The following is a 14,205-nucleotide window of genomic DNA, read 5'->3' on the forward strand; positions in this document are numbered from 1 at the left end:
ATAAGTGTCAACCTTTATTACGGTCTGAAGGCTCTCTCCACCTAATCTGCTTCCTGTGCCTTCACCATTCGCAGACATTTCCCCGAACAGGTCTCCAGGATGTTCAATTCTGCCTTGATGTCTGCTTCTCAGGACTCAAGCCAACACATTCAGTGAAGATGAAGTCTGCCTTTTACGACTGTACGTCTTTGTACCATAAATTTCATGTTACCTTTGCCTAAATTGCAACAAGCTCTTTGAGATTTCTATATTTCTGTGAAGGTGGCCTAGCACTGTTATTACCCACTACCTAGGACTCCTGTGCCTCAAACTCTGATTTGAAGAAACCACTGCTCTTAAAATACTTGTGACTCGTGTGATATTTGTGGGATAATCTTCCTGAATACTTGTCAACCTCATTTCAGAATTTTCAGGCTACGGCAACATTCTAGAACCATCTATGGCTTGGTAAAATGAAAAGTGACTTGGGCAGAACACCTGTCAAGGTCTGTCCCTATAGAAGAGCTTTGTTATATACATTCCTCCCACAAATTCTCCACATAGCTACTGATTAGGGAAATTTTGATAGGATACAAATCTCTTTCTTTCGGGAATTTTCTCTGACACACTCAGCCCACTCAAAGCAGTTAGGGTGCTTCTTTCACAAATAATCCCTGGAATAATTTCTCTGCATGTGTTATTTCTTTATCAAATGGCAACTTATCACAGAAATTTGATTACAAATTTGGAACTTATGTAGTATTACCTGTGATACTCAAATGGCCCAAGTCTGCAGTTAAATTGGGGTTCAGATAAAAGATTCAACTCTTTATGTTTATGCCTTGCACTTTTTTTTTTTTAAAGATTTATTTATTTATTTATTTGACAGAGAGAGAGACAGCGAGAGCAGGGACACAAGCAGGGGGAGTGGGAAAGGGAGATGCAGGCTTCCCGCGGAGCAGGGAGCCTGATGCCAGGCTCGATCCCAGGACCCTGGGATCATGACCTGAGCCGAAGGCAGACACCCAACGACTGAGCCAACCAGGCGCCCCTGCCTTGCACTTTTCATGTAAATTGTTCCTTGAATGCAGTGAACTTACTTTGTATTTCTTTGTATCCCATACAATACAGATGGATCATTAAATATTATGAGATGTCAAATTAAAACCTAAGAAGGATTTACTTTCTCAGTGAATTCCCACACCCTAGACTTATTCACAAGATTTCTCAAAAATTTAACTAATTTTTTAAAAGAAATATATGGGGATGAGGGACGCCCAGGTGGCTCAGTCGGTTAGGCGGCTGCCTTCGGCTCAGGTCATGATCCCAGGGTCCTGGGATTGAGTCCCACGTCAGGCTCCTTGCTTGACGGGGAGCCTGCTTCTCCCTCTGCCTGCCTTTCCCCCTGCTTGTGTTCTGTCTCTCTCTCTGACAAATAAATAAATAAAATCTTAAAAAAAAAAGAAATATATGGGGATGAAAGCATTTTTACTTAAAATATTCATAGATACCAAAAAATTCTGAAGTACAATTATTTTTATTTTATAGATGATTCAAAATAGAATCTTTATTTTTATTTTTATGCAAATTGGTTTATATTTGAAATTACTCATTGATGCGATGATCTTTTGAAAAAAAATTTAATCCAATATCTATTAGTTAGCCGTTCAGAAATTATATTCAATAAAGTGATCATGTAATTGGGTTTATTTCTTCAATTTAAGGCATTTCGATGTTAAAGTGCCATATTACCTAATCTTCAATTGAAAGAATGCATTTTTAATTGAATAAACAGGAATTCAGTTTCACCTACAGGCTCTATTAAATAGTAACACAATACACAAACAGGAAAACAAGATGAAAGCCGTAAGTATTCATTAACCTTTGGTGTTATAATGAAGCAAATATTAGTTGGACTAATTTTAATAGCATAGCACCAAAAAAGGATTTATGTAGACTTTTTTTTAATCAACAAAAAGGAAATAATAAAAGGATCATGTGTTGATAGAGACTTTTTGTAGAAAATTCTTCTTCTGGTATACTACCTTAATCTTAAATGCAGAAAAACTATGTACCAAGATGTTCATAGCAGTCTTATTTATAATAATTTAATCGACTACAACCTAAATTTTAGCTATGGCTTGAAATGTTTAGCAAATTAACGTGAATGGAATGGAATTTAATCAGAAAAAATATGTTAATTATATTCTAACCTATAAAATACAATCATTGCTACATTTGTGGGATGATCTTCCTGAAAACTCGTGGAATCTCTTTTCAGAATGACCAGGCTAAAGCAGCATTCTGGAACCTTCTATGACTTGGTAAAATGGGAAACTGATTTAGACCAGGCACCTTCAATGCTCCGTCCATGTAGGAAAGTTTTGTTCTATAAATTCTCAGAGCAGGGAGAATGCAAATGCTCTCTTATCACAGTAAGATCAAGGTCAGGATTATTAGTTCACATGGAGTAAAGTAAAAATATTGAAAAAGAGGAAAGAAAATGTGTCTAGTAGACCCCAGGGAAGTTTTGAGAATTAAATAAATTCTAACTGTAGTCCAAAGAGTCGAAAGCTCTTCTTCCTTCTGGTCACTGTACTCCTTGAGCCCTCTGCAGAGCTTGCAGAAAACAGTAGAGGTGGGAGATTTTTGACATTCACTGGGCAGGTAGAGTTTGTAAAGTTGGCAAAGCACAAGAGAGTTTTCTGAACATTACTCTCAAGGGGTAGCCTGTTCCAGGAAATATAGGAGATGGGGAAGAGGAGCGATGAGGGCATCATAAAGGAACCAGCTATGGGTTGGGGAAAACAAAAGAGAGAATAGGCAGACTCAGAGAAGAAAATACGGGGAACTGTGCAATGTTTATTAGGTGCTGCCTTGAGTTGACACTTGCCTTTTGGTATTAAGACTGATGACCCAGATTGAATAGAAACCAGCTGTTTATTGATTCCTGGATGATAAACATAAGTCAAAAGGTCCTTTTGGATCTGTGCATAACCAAAGATCAAATTTTTTGTGCAATTCACTTCTGGAATTTTCAGACTCTCTCGCTACCATCTGGTCTCCCCACCTAGTGCTTAGTTAGCATCAACTCAAGTTCTTGCGTTGTACTGGGTAATGAGATTAGGGTGTGTACTTGATCTATGATCTACCATCCACCTTCATCCTGCCCCACTCTATCTCTACAGGGCTTCAGTAATTACTACTTAAATCACTGCTTTCAGGGAAATGCTGATGAAGAAATATCTGGCCCATGGAGAAGAATGGTCCCCTTGCTCGGGTGCCTGGATGGCTCAGTTGGTTAAGCATCTGCCTTTGGCTCGGGTCATGATCCCGGGATCCTGGGATGGAGCCCTACATCGGGCTCCCCACTCAGCAAGAGCCTGCTTCTCCCTCTTCCTCTGCCCCTCAGCTAGTGCTTGCTCTCTCTCTCTCAAATAAATAAATAAAATCTTTAAAAAAAAAAAATGGTCCCCTTTCTCCATGGCAATGGGTAGATTATTGACCACACCCTTGGAGAGAGTTAAGGTGTTCATTTCTGTGAAGACCTGTGTCCCTCTGGGTATTGAGAAGTCTCTATCCATGGTCAAAAGACAAATCCACAGCAAATACAGTAAACTCAACATTTCTGAACTCCTCCTTACCATGTCTTCATAACTCAATAACTAGAAATAACTCTGAGGGACAAAGGGGGCAGGAGAGTAAATGAATTACAAATACCAACAAAACAAAATTCCTACTATTCAAAGACATCATGTTCAGTGAAATAGCATAATATGTTTATTTATAAGCAGGGTATGTCTTCCCACATAACAGAAGTATTTTCAGACACACCTTCTATGTCAGTCCACAGCCCACTCTCTTTTCTTTTGTGTAATGTCAGGCTACTCAGCCTCATGGTCAGTACCACTGAGAGAAGTGAGAACAGAACAGGGAAGCCTCCCTAAATATCTTTGTTGGCCTATCTAACTAAATAGTTGGTTATACCATTTCCCCTTAATTTCTTCTGGGTCTAAAGGTTGGGGAATAGAAGAACATTAGCAGACCTGAATGTGGTTTTCCAGTAGGATAACTGCCACCTTCTCCCCTTTCCCACTTGAGACAGAAGAAGAGCGTAAGATAAATACAACAGAATTGCAGGGAGCTCCTTGCGATTTTTTTTTTTTTTTTTTTTTTTTTTTTTTTTTACTTTTTAAACAAATGACTCTGTTTAAGTGTGAATAAGAAATGAGCAAGAAGACAGAAAACAAATCTTGGAAAAAGAGTATGGCTCTATGTACATGGTATTTTAAAATACCTTACCTAGAAAAAAAAAGACAGGAAGGAAATACATCCACATAACACTGGTTTTCTTTAGGTTTTCTTTGTGTTTTCGGACACTGAGTGGCCTTTATACCTTCTTTTCATTGTTCTGTGTCTTCTAAATTCCCTCTGATGAGCAAGTATTACTCAAAGGATTTAATATATTTAATAAAATGTAATAAACACTTGTTTCAAAACTAACCTATGTGGTGATTTCCATAGTCTTTTTTAATTGGCATTTTTTTAAGACTTTATTTGTCAGAGAGAGAGGGAACACAAGCAGGGGGAGTGGGAGAGGGAGAAGCAGTCTTCCCACCAAGCAGGGAGCCCCGTGCGGGACTCAATCCCAGGACCCCGGGATCATGACCTGAGCCGAAGGCAGATGGTTAACCGACTGAGCCACCCAGGTATCCCTAAATTGGTATTTTTTTAAAAATGTTTTTCTTTCTTAATAAGCAATGTAATTTTCATCACAATTTCATACACTCAGAAGAATTCTGCCTCTTGGAATGAACATCTTTGCAGTTTAAACTGGACACTTCTGAGTGGAATATACTGAATTTTTTTAGCACACTTGTTTTACTTCGTATATAAGTGCACAATGCAGTGAAAGAGGAGTTGCTCGAATTACATGAGAAGGGGTACTTTCTGGGAATATAAGTGTAAGCGGGATTTTAATGGCCTTGAAGACAAATGGTGGTGGTGATCCTACCCATGAGATGCCACAGCTTTCCCATAGACTTTCTCAAGAGTGCCACCACTGGGAGGTCGTGACCCATGTGCTGCTCAGGTGTCACTGTCATGGGGACAAAGGAGCTGTTACCACCAGAATGCTTTTTTACAGCAGTATATTAAATACCCAATCTCTAGGATCCAAATTTAATTCTGTATTTGGTCCCGAGATTGGACCTTAGCTTTGCTTTAAGTTTCTTTCTGTCCTTCTTGCTGTAGTTTTAATTCTTGGAGGTGTTAAGAGGATTCAATAAAGCAAAGGATATTTTTGGGCACCTGGGTGGCTCAGTCGGTTAAGTGACTGCCTTCGGCTCAGGTCATGATCCTGGAGTCCCGGGATCGAGTCCCACATCGGGCTCCCTGCTCAGCGGAGAATCTGCTTCTCCCTCTGACCCTCCCCTCTCTCATACTCTCTTGCTCTCATTCTCTCTATCAAATAAATAAATAAAATCTTAAAAAAAAAGCAAAGGATATTTTTTAAAAACAGAAAGGCTTTTTTAGAAAGACCCCAGAGACCCCCTGGAGCACAGCCTCTCCCTTTTTAGATGTTGTAGATTCCCTTTCCCGAAGGGTAGAAAGGGCAAACACCGAGAAGTATCCAGAGCAGTGATTTCAGCACTATTGTTTTTATCTGCAGCATTCAGGAGGCAGAATGGAAGGATTCTCTAATTCTTTTAAGTCATTTCGTAGAATTTTCAGTAAGTTGTCAAAATAGCAAATACTAGTGCAATATCCCAGAGTAGATTTTTTTTTAAAGATTTTATTTATTTGAACAAGAGCACAAGCAGGGGGAGGAGCAGAGGGAGAGGGAGAAGCAGATGCCCCGCTGAGCGCAGAGCCTGACAATAGTGTGGCTCTATCCAGGGACCCTGAGATCATGACCTAAGCTGAAGTCAGACCCTTAACAGACTGAGCCACCCAGACGCCCTGCAGAGTGCATTTTTAAGAGGAGTGGCAAAAGGAACATTCTAAATAGCCATTATAAGACTAAATATACAAATGGACAATGGCCAGACTATATGTAAAAACAGAACTCTGACCCACAACCTTCAGAAACCTGCCCAGGAAAGCAAGCCCTTTATCTCCAAAACAAAGCCCAGGAAACCCACCTGCTATGAGACTTGCAGCAAGTCAGATTGCTACCTCTAGTAACAATCCAGGAAGCTAAACAATAACTTCTGTAACAGTGAGTCCCAAATGGCCAGGATTCCATTAGCAACTGACAGCTTGCCTAATCACTGTCCCTGCTTCCAATTCGGACCAATCAGAGAAAGTCAAATATGCACCCCCAACCGGTCACAGAGGATGCCCACCTTCTGATTATCCTGTCTCCCACTCCCCCATGCCAGTAGCCTCTGAGCAGGGCTCACCCAAAGCTATCCCTTTTTCCCACTCTCAAGCATTCCCACTCCTCTGCCTGCCTTTGAGTCTCTGCCAAATACAAACTAAAACAGGTCCTAAATAAATAGCCTCTGCTTTTCTCATCTGATTGGTCTTCATTTATTTCCACACCATGAAAAAACAGGGAAAATGCTGTGAAAGACTTGTGGAAGAATTCATAAAATAGCAGAGTAATTTAGTTACTGCAAAGTGTGTGTCATGGAATTTATACCTAAATATGATATACAAGGTAATAAACACAGCTAAGCATTAGGTAGCACCCTCTTTGAGAATCTCTGCTGCATCTTTTTCTGATCTACCTGCTCACACACAGTGATCTCCAAGCATTCTTAATCCTGTACACCATTAATACATTTTGACAAGCATTCCCAAAATACAGATACCTATTCGTACATTTTATACATGTAGAAAACTCAGACAATTTGAAGGATGAGATAAAGTGAAATAAAACTACTTTTTTAAACATTCTGTGAATCATGATGACCTCACACTGTCTGCAGCTAATCCCTGTTGTAAGTGTAAATTCACATGTGAAAAAGCCTTCTTGATCATTTTTAAGCCTTATGTGCACTAGTTAGATGATTAGCTTGCTATTGTTTTTACCTCTTACATGGTAACCAACCACTCACGTGAGGGTGAGTGAAATGTCAGCTCTGCCACGTTCTTGATGTTTGCCCCTGCTCAATCACTGATACTATGTTATCTGTAATGTCTTTCCAGGAATTTTTATTAGTTCATTTTCCATTGAAAGATCGAGATTCAAGCAAGATACTACCTTCTATAAAACCACGTAAACAGACCCATATGGTCTATAAAAAGTTTGCAGGAAGCTGAAAATAAGCAAGTGATCAAACATCTACCAAGACCCAATCTTTCTGGAGTGGAACACTCCAAAATAAGGATGCCAGGGTCAATCAATAAATCAAATATTCATAAAATTAATTTATTTCTCACTTTAGATAACATGTTTATAGAATTAGGTTAATAGATAAGTAGAAGTTCTAATATTTCCCTGCCGCATCTCAGCAGATACTTCTGTGGAGACATGCTTTGTACATTAGACATTCTACTATATTATTTCCCTGCATTTGATCAATGAACCAACAATTATTTTTTTCTCTTCTGGAATTTTTTTTTTTTTTTGGCAAATATAGGGGAGGAGGAAATGAGATGGTACATGTGGTTACATTTTGTTAGCTTAAACTCACATGACATAAAGAATTGTGCATAGCTCTTTGTGACTCTTGGCCTTCTGAGCTAAGGGAGAGAGATGGTCAATCTGAAGAATAAAATCATAGAAACCTCAAATTCTTGTTATTCCAGTTTCCCTGCTTTCCTTCTTTGAAAAGTGGCAACTCTAGACTTCGATGCATTGAGAGATTTAGTTCATGTTAAATCAGCACAATTATCTTATGAAAATTATGCATCCAAAGTGGTTTGTAAGCACATTAGCTAATTCTCACATTACTCAAGAGGAAGTGTGTCAACCAGATGTACTCATAGATCTACGTTCAAATTTTCCAAGTACAAACAGTCACTTATCTGCATTTTTCATAGCCATGTTTGCAATTTTCTTTATTACTCATTAGTGATCTGAACTTCCCTTCTTTATGTCTCCTGGTAATGAAAGAATTTAAACACCAATATCTCCACCATTATGGAGTCATTCACAGTATGCTTATCTCTACTGACGACTGAACTTTTTAAAAACTTTTATCTATTTCTTCCCTGATATATTTGTGAAAGTCCCATTATCATTATCCCCCTCTGCCAACAAACTCCATTTGCTTTTTGGCTATTATCTTTTCCTTGTCAGTCATAACTAATGGGGCAGAATCTTGTTTAATTTTTTTCTCGTCTATTCTATTCCTGTCATGCTTTTATTTCCCCCTACATATAGATCTTAAAATAAGTCAAAGGAACCAGTTCATTAAAAAATTATTTGAATGCTTCTCACAGCACACAGGCTTTCATTTGGGTGTCAGTTTAAATTCTTCATCTCATTCTTATTCTCCCAACTGGATCTTTCTCCCAGCACAGAGTACCAGGAAACTCTTTAAAATGATCGTTCTTAAAGTCTGATACCCAATGTTATGATCTGTAAAACCAATTTGAATGATGGTCAGCCTTCAGTTAGCCATGGTAACTGGGGAAATATTGGCCTGTTATAATTAATTGAAAGCCCCTGGAAGGAGCCAGAATTCACATAAGGCACAGCTGTTTACCCTCCACCAAACCTGTTCCAAATGATCTGCATTTGAGAGGAGGTATCCTAAACTTTTCCATCTATTTTCGGTAGGCATGCTAATTAATACACAATAAATTAATCAAAGGGAAAGTGTTAGAAACAATAGCCAAAAAAGCAATAGAGAGTACTGACTCCAATTCTTAAAAGTGATTACTTCTTGGAAGGCATGCAGGTTGAATGGGAGAGAAAAAAGATGAAAGGACCTCAATTTCTACTGCATCCCCCTGTGTACCAACTTAATATTTTATAGCAAAGCATGTATTTTCTATAGATTAAAATGATATATAAGAAAAGGAACCATATGAAAAGTAATCACCTGTTTAAGTTAACTACCTATAGAAACAACTATAAAAATGAATTAATTGCCTATATAATTAGCTATTTCCAGCAAAACTATATATATCATCTAAAGTTATGGTCAAAGCACTATTTGTTCCTGAATTAAATATAGCTATAATATATTTAAAATATATTAAATTTACATTTGTAATATATGAAGTATACTTAATATATTAAATATATGTGTTTTTAAGTCAAATATATCTTTTATACATATTGCATATTATGTTTTAGGACCTTTTATGGTTGAAGTCTGAAGAGGCCATCAGCAGATTTCCAGATGCTGGTTCTACCCCAGATGTTTGGTTTCCACCTGCTCCATCTGAAAAAGAATGAACATGTGTATGCAGAGCATTTAAACCAGAAGCTCTGGACTTAGTAGTCGCAGGCTAAGCGGATCACTGGGATCATGCAAGAAACTGAAAAGAGGGATATGACAGTGAAAATGTATAAACTAAACAGAGATCTTCCAGTCCCTTTTCTGGTCACCTTTCAGAATGCTGGCAGGCAGACTCCTAACCTGCCCCATGTTAGCAAAAAGATGGAGAAATTTAGATGACCCAGCAAGAGTCAGAGAACCCCTGTCAAGGGCCACTAGTGGACAAAGCCCCATCACAACCACAGAGCTTCCATCGATCTTGAGTGCCTTGTTCTCAAATATGACCAGTTTAGTCAGAGATCACCAGGATTCACAAGGACAAATAGGAAAGTCCAAATTCAAACAAACAGATAAGAGAAAATTTTTTTCTAACAAAAAATAGAGAACACTTAAATAACCATAATAAATTTTTAGGACATTATAGAAATTCACATCCATAGAATAAGAATAGAAAGTTATTTTTAAAAAAGAAATGAGAGAATTTTTTAACCTTATAAATTAAAAACGTGACAGGGAAAAAAACGAGTGATCTAAATTACTTAATCTCCTGTGCTCATTTGCTCAGAAATCAACTGGATGATATATTCTACCAAAATGAAGAAATAAACTAAAAATGAAGAGTACCTGTCAGATCATTTATTTTTGTCCTGATTTACATCTATTATCTATCTATCTATCATCTATCTAGTATTTTATATACTACCTTGCAGGAATGATGTTATACTTTCCATACTGTTTGAAAACTCATTTCTCTGGGTGCCTGAGTAGCTCGTTCAGTTGGCATCTAAGAGGGTCCCCTGCTCAGGGGGGAGTCTATGAGAGGATTTTTTTTTCTCTCTCTCTCTCAAATAAATAATAAATCTTTAACATAATAATAATAATAAAACAAATAAGTAAAACTCATTTCTCTCGGGGTGCCAAGGTGCCTCACTTGGTTAAACGACTGACTCTTAATTTTGGCTCAGATCATGATCTCAGTGTTGTGAGATTGAGCCCCACGTCGGGATCCACGCTGGGCATGGAGCCTGCTTAAAATTCTCTCTCCCTCTCCCCCTGCCCCGCTGCTCACCCACCCCCTAGCTTGTGCATTTGCTCTCAAAAAAAAAAAAAAAAAACCTCATTTCTGTCACAAAAAAACATACCAACATCCTCTCATGGCAATAAATACAGATTTACAGGTTTTCAGCATTATGTTAAACCCTGTCCAGTAAGGCCTACAAGCATCATTGCATTTAGTTAATCCCAATTTCATCTACATACATGAGAAAATTATAGCCATATACATTATGAAAATGTTTTTAATTGGGCCTCCTGATGATTTGAATGTTTGAGGACACGGGGATCACAGCGCTACCACTTGTCTATGACATCTATGGCCACACTCTGTAAACTACAACCTTGCAGGGAAAACACGCCCATTAGCAATGGTGTAGGGATAAAAGTACCTCAGTCAAGTATGCCATTTACTCATATATCAGATTCATTGAGGACCTACTACATGTCCAAGCACTGTGTACCTGCAGGTAGTAGGGTCCACAGAACAGTAAGGAACCACGAGCCACTTAGGACAGATGGAAGGGGAGGAGAAAGGAAAAAAGAGCTAAAATAATAACCAGAATGTACCTGTGTCAAACTTTTGTAACTTAGACGTTTTATGAAGGGCCCACCCTGCTTGAGACTTGCCACACAGCTGCCCAAATAGACATGATACTTGCCAGACTTCCTCTCTTCCTCAGAGACCACCAAACCTGGTGGGAGACGTGCTACTGCTTGTCGTAGGAGATCCTGCACCTCCATGGACTCAAGTAAGGACGTCTATAGCTCTTCTGTGAATGTGTTATGAGCCATTGGAATAACCACCAATACCCTAGAAGGAATTTTTTTTTTTTATTTGAGAGAAAGAGTGCACGAGAAGGGGGAAAGGGCAGAGACAGAGGGAGAGGAAGAAGCAGACTCTCCGCTGAGCAAGGAGCCCCATGTAGGGCTCCATCCCAGGACCCTGGGATCATGACCGGAGCCAAAGGCAGACACTTAACCAACTGAGTCACCCAGGCATCTGGACTTTTTTTTTTTTTTTTTTAATTCTTTCCCGAATGTCACTATTCCCTTCTTCAGAAAAATTTTACAAAGTAAATTCAGGTGGGGGAGACCATGAGAGGAGGGGGGTGATAAGAGAAACTCTCTTATTTATAGTTGAGCTTTGGGAAAATGGTAAGTCAGACCTGATGACGGTCCCAAGACAAGATGCTTTGTACACATACTTCTCAGCAAGATAAAATGACAAGAACAATGCCTAAGTCAGAAACACATGGAGCAAAAAGGGAAGCACTCCTGATTCACTAAATAATAATAATAATAATAAGTTCTGGCAATTCTGTAAATTCATCCTGAAAATGACAATCTTATTTTGATGAGTGACAAATAACATCTTATGACTTAGAGCAGAAATTTATGTATATGTTCCCAGGATTAAATCACTCAGGATAGAACATTTGAGAATTTTTAAAGATTGCATCTCAGCCCATGCTCCTTATTAATTAGGTTGCTAGGTTTGACGGCAGGGTGCCTTGATGTTCTTCAGTAACAAAGGGGAAATTACACTGAGGTGTATCGGGGAAAGTGTGGGGCTACTCTGATGGATGTAAAATAGAAATTAGAAAATGTCATCTAAGCAGTAATAAAAAAAAAAATCCTGCCTTTCCATTTGAGTTATCTGAGAAAAAGACACTCGGATGATTAGAGCAGTATTTAAAGACTGACTGACTGGCGCGGTTTGAGAGCAGACAACATTTGATGATGATCATTTGAATTGAGATCATTCAAGGAGTGAAAATAACTGGCCATTGGAATCTGAGTTCAGTGCCTGCGTTTCAATCAATCAGTTAGTCAGTCAATAGACCCCACACTGAGCATTTCGTTTAACCCTTGCAAACCAGTTTAATCTTTACAAACTCATAAGCCAGATTTAGTATCCCCACTTTAAAAGAAAATGAGGAAAAGAAAATCAGGGAAGTTAAATAAGTAATTTATTGAATGGGACAAACTCAAGAAAGAGCCCTTAAATACTACCAACTTTTCCTTTCCTGGCCCTTTGACCATACCTGAGGCAGATTCCATAGCTTTCCAGGCATTTTTGGTCATTAAAAGAATTTCAGTGTTAAGAAGTCCAATCCAGTCCAGGTGCCTGGGTGGCTCAGTTGCTTAAGTGCCCAACTCTTAGTTTTAGCTCAGGTCATGATCTTGGGGTCATGGGATCAAGAGCAGAGTCTACTTGACATTCTCTCTCTCCCTCTCCCTCTGCCCCTCCTCTCTCACTCTCTTTCAAAATAAATAAATAAAATAAATAAATAAAATTTTTTTTAAAAACTCCAGTCCAAATCAAAATGTCAATATCTCAACTTCAAACTCACAACTTTCAATCTCTCAGAAGTTGTTGTTCTTTTTTTCCCCACAGAGATCACAGCAATGGGCATTTTACTTTTAATGCATTTTAAGTGAAAATTCTAAAACTGTTAAAGAAACCTGGCCATTGTAGGGAGTTAGGAAAGGACTGAACTGCTTGGCAAACTTTCAATGCCAATACAAGAAAGAGGAGAGATGTTGGAGACATTTAAAAACTTCTCACCTCCTGCACCGCTTATCCTAACCCACAATTTTACAGACATGAGTGAAGAGGGAAGGCGGCATGCTCTCTTTTCTTTTCCTCTGTTAATCCAGCTCCTCACCTACTCAAGGTCACCTTACCTCTTCCGTGGTCAAGAGAAGCCAGTGGAGCGCTCTCTTCCACCCATCCAAGATGCCAAAAGGAAAGAAGGCGAAGGGGAAGAAGGTGGCCCCGAAGCCTCTGGTGTGAAGAAGCAGGAGGCCAAGAAGGTGCTCAATCCCCTGTTCAAGAAAAGGCCCAAGAATTTTGGCACCGGACAGGACATCCAGCCCAAATGGCCCCTCTACAACCGGCTACAGCAGGCAAAGGGCTATTCTCTATAAACTTTACAAGTGCCACGATTAACCAGTTCACCCAGGCCTTGGACCACCAAACAGCTCCTCAGCTGCTTAAGCTCACCCACAAGTACAGACCAGAGACAAAGCAAGAGAGGAAGCAGAGATTATTGGCCTGGGCTGAGAAGAAGGCTGAGGGCAAAGGGGAGGTCACCACTAAGAGGCCTGTCCTTCGAGCTGGGGCTAACACTGTCACCACCTTGGTGGACAACAAGAAGGCTCAGCTGGTAGTGATTGCACATGTGATGGATCCCATTGAGCTGGCTGTCTTCCTGCCTGTCCTGTGTTGTAAGATGGGAGTTCCCTATTGCACTATCAAGGGGAAGGCCAGGCTGGGGCATCTGGTCCACAGGAAGATCCGCACCACTGTGCCTTCACACAGGTGAACTTGGAAGACAAAGGAGCTCTGGCTAAGCTGGTGGAATGTATCGGGACCAATGACAATGACAGATATGATGACATCCACTGCCCCTGGAGGCAATGTCCTGGGTCCAAAGCCGGTGGCTTGCATCGTCAAGCTGGAAAAGGCAAAGACTAAAGAACTGGCTGCCAAACTGGGCTGAGTGGACACTGTTGAATTTTTTGTACATAAAAGTAATAAAAAGTTCTCTTTCCAAAAAAAAAAAAAAAGAGAGAGAGAGAGAGAAACAAGTGGAATAAGTGGTAAGGGAATAAAACTTTTTTTTCAGTTGATGCTTTTTATGGTCCTCTTTTATGTCTAATGACTTTTGCAAAGCAGTCCTCAAATTCTGGCTCTTCTATGAGGTTCCTTATAAATTTTTCCAAGTCCTCTTCAGCGACCTCCCATTGAACCAATCTTCAGGGC

General features: G+C 39.4%; 1 pseudogene; it reads left to right on the forward strand.

Moving 5' to 3' along the window:
* The first annotated feature begins 13,176 nt into the window (after positions 1 to 13,176).
* LOC118026241 lies at positions 13,177 to 13,942 on the forward strand (annotated as a pseudogene).
* Positions 13,943 to 14,205: the final 263 nt, after the last annotated feature.

This window comes from Mirounga leonina, unplaced genomic scaffold (assembly GCF_011800145.1).
Source record: "Mirounga leonina isolate KUSES-001 unplaced genomic scaffold, KU_Mleo_1.0 Mir_224, whole genome shotgun sequence".
In the NCBI taxonomy this organism is placed as follows: Eukaryota; Metazoa; Chordata; class Mammalia; order Carnivora; family Phocidae; genus Mirounga; species Mirounga leonina.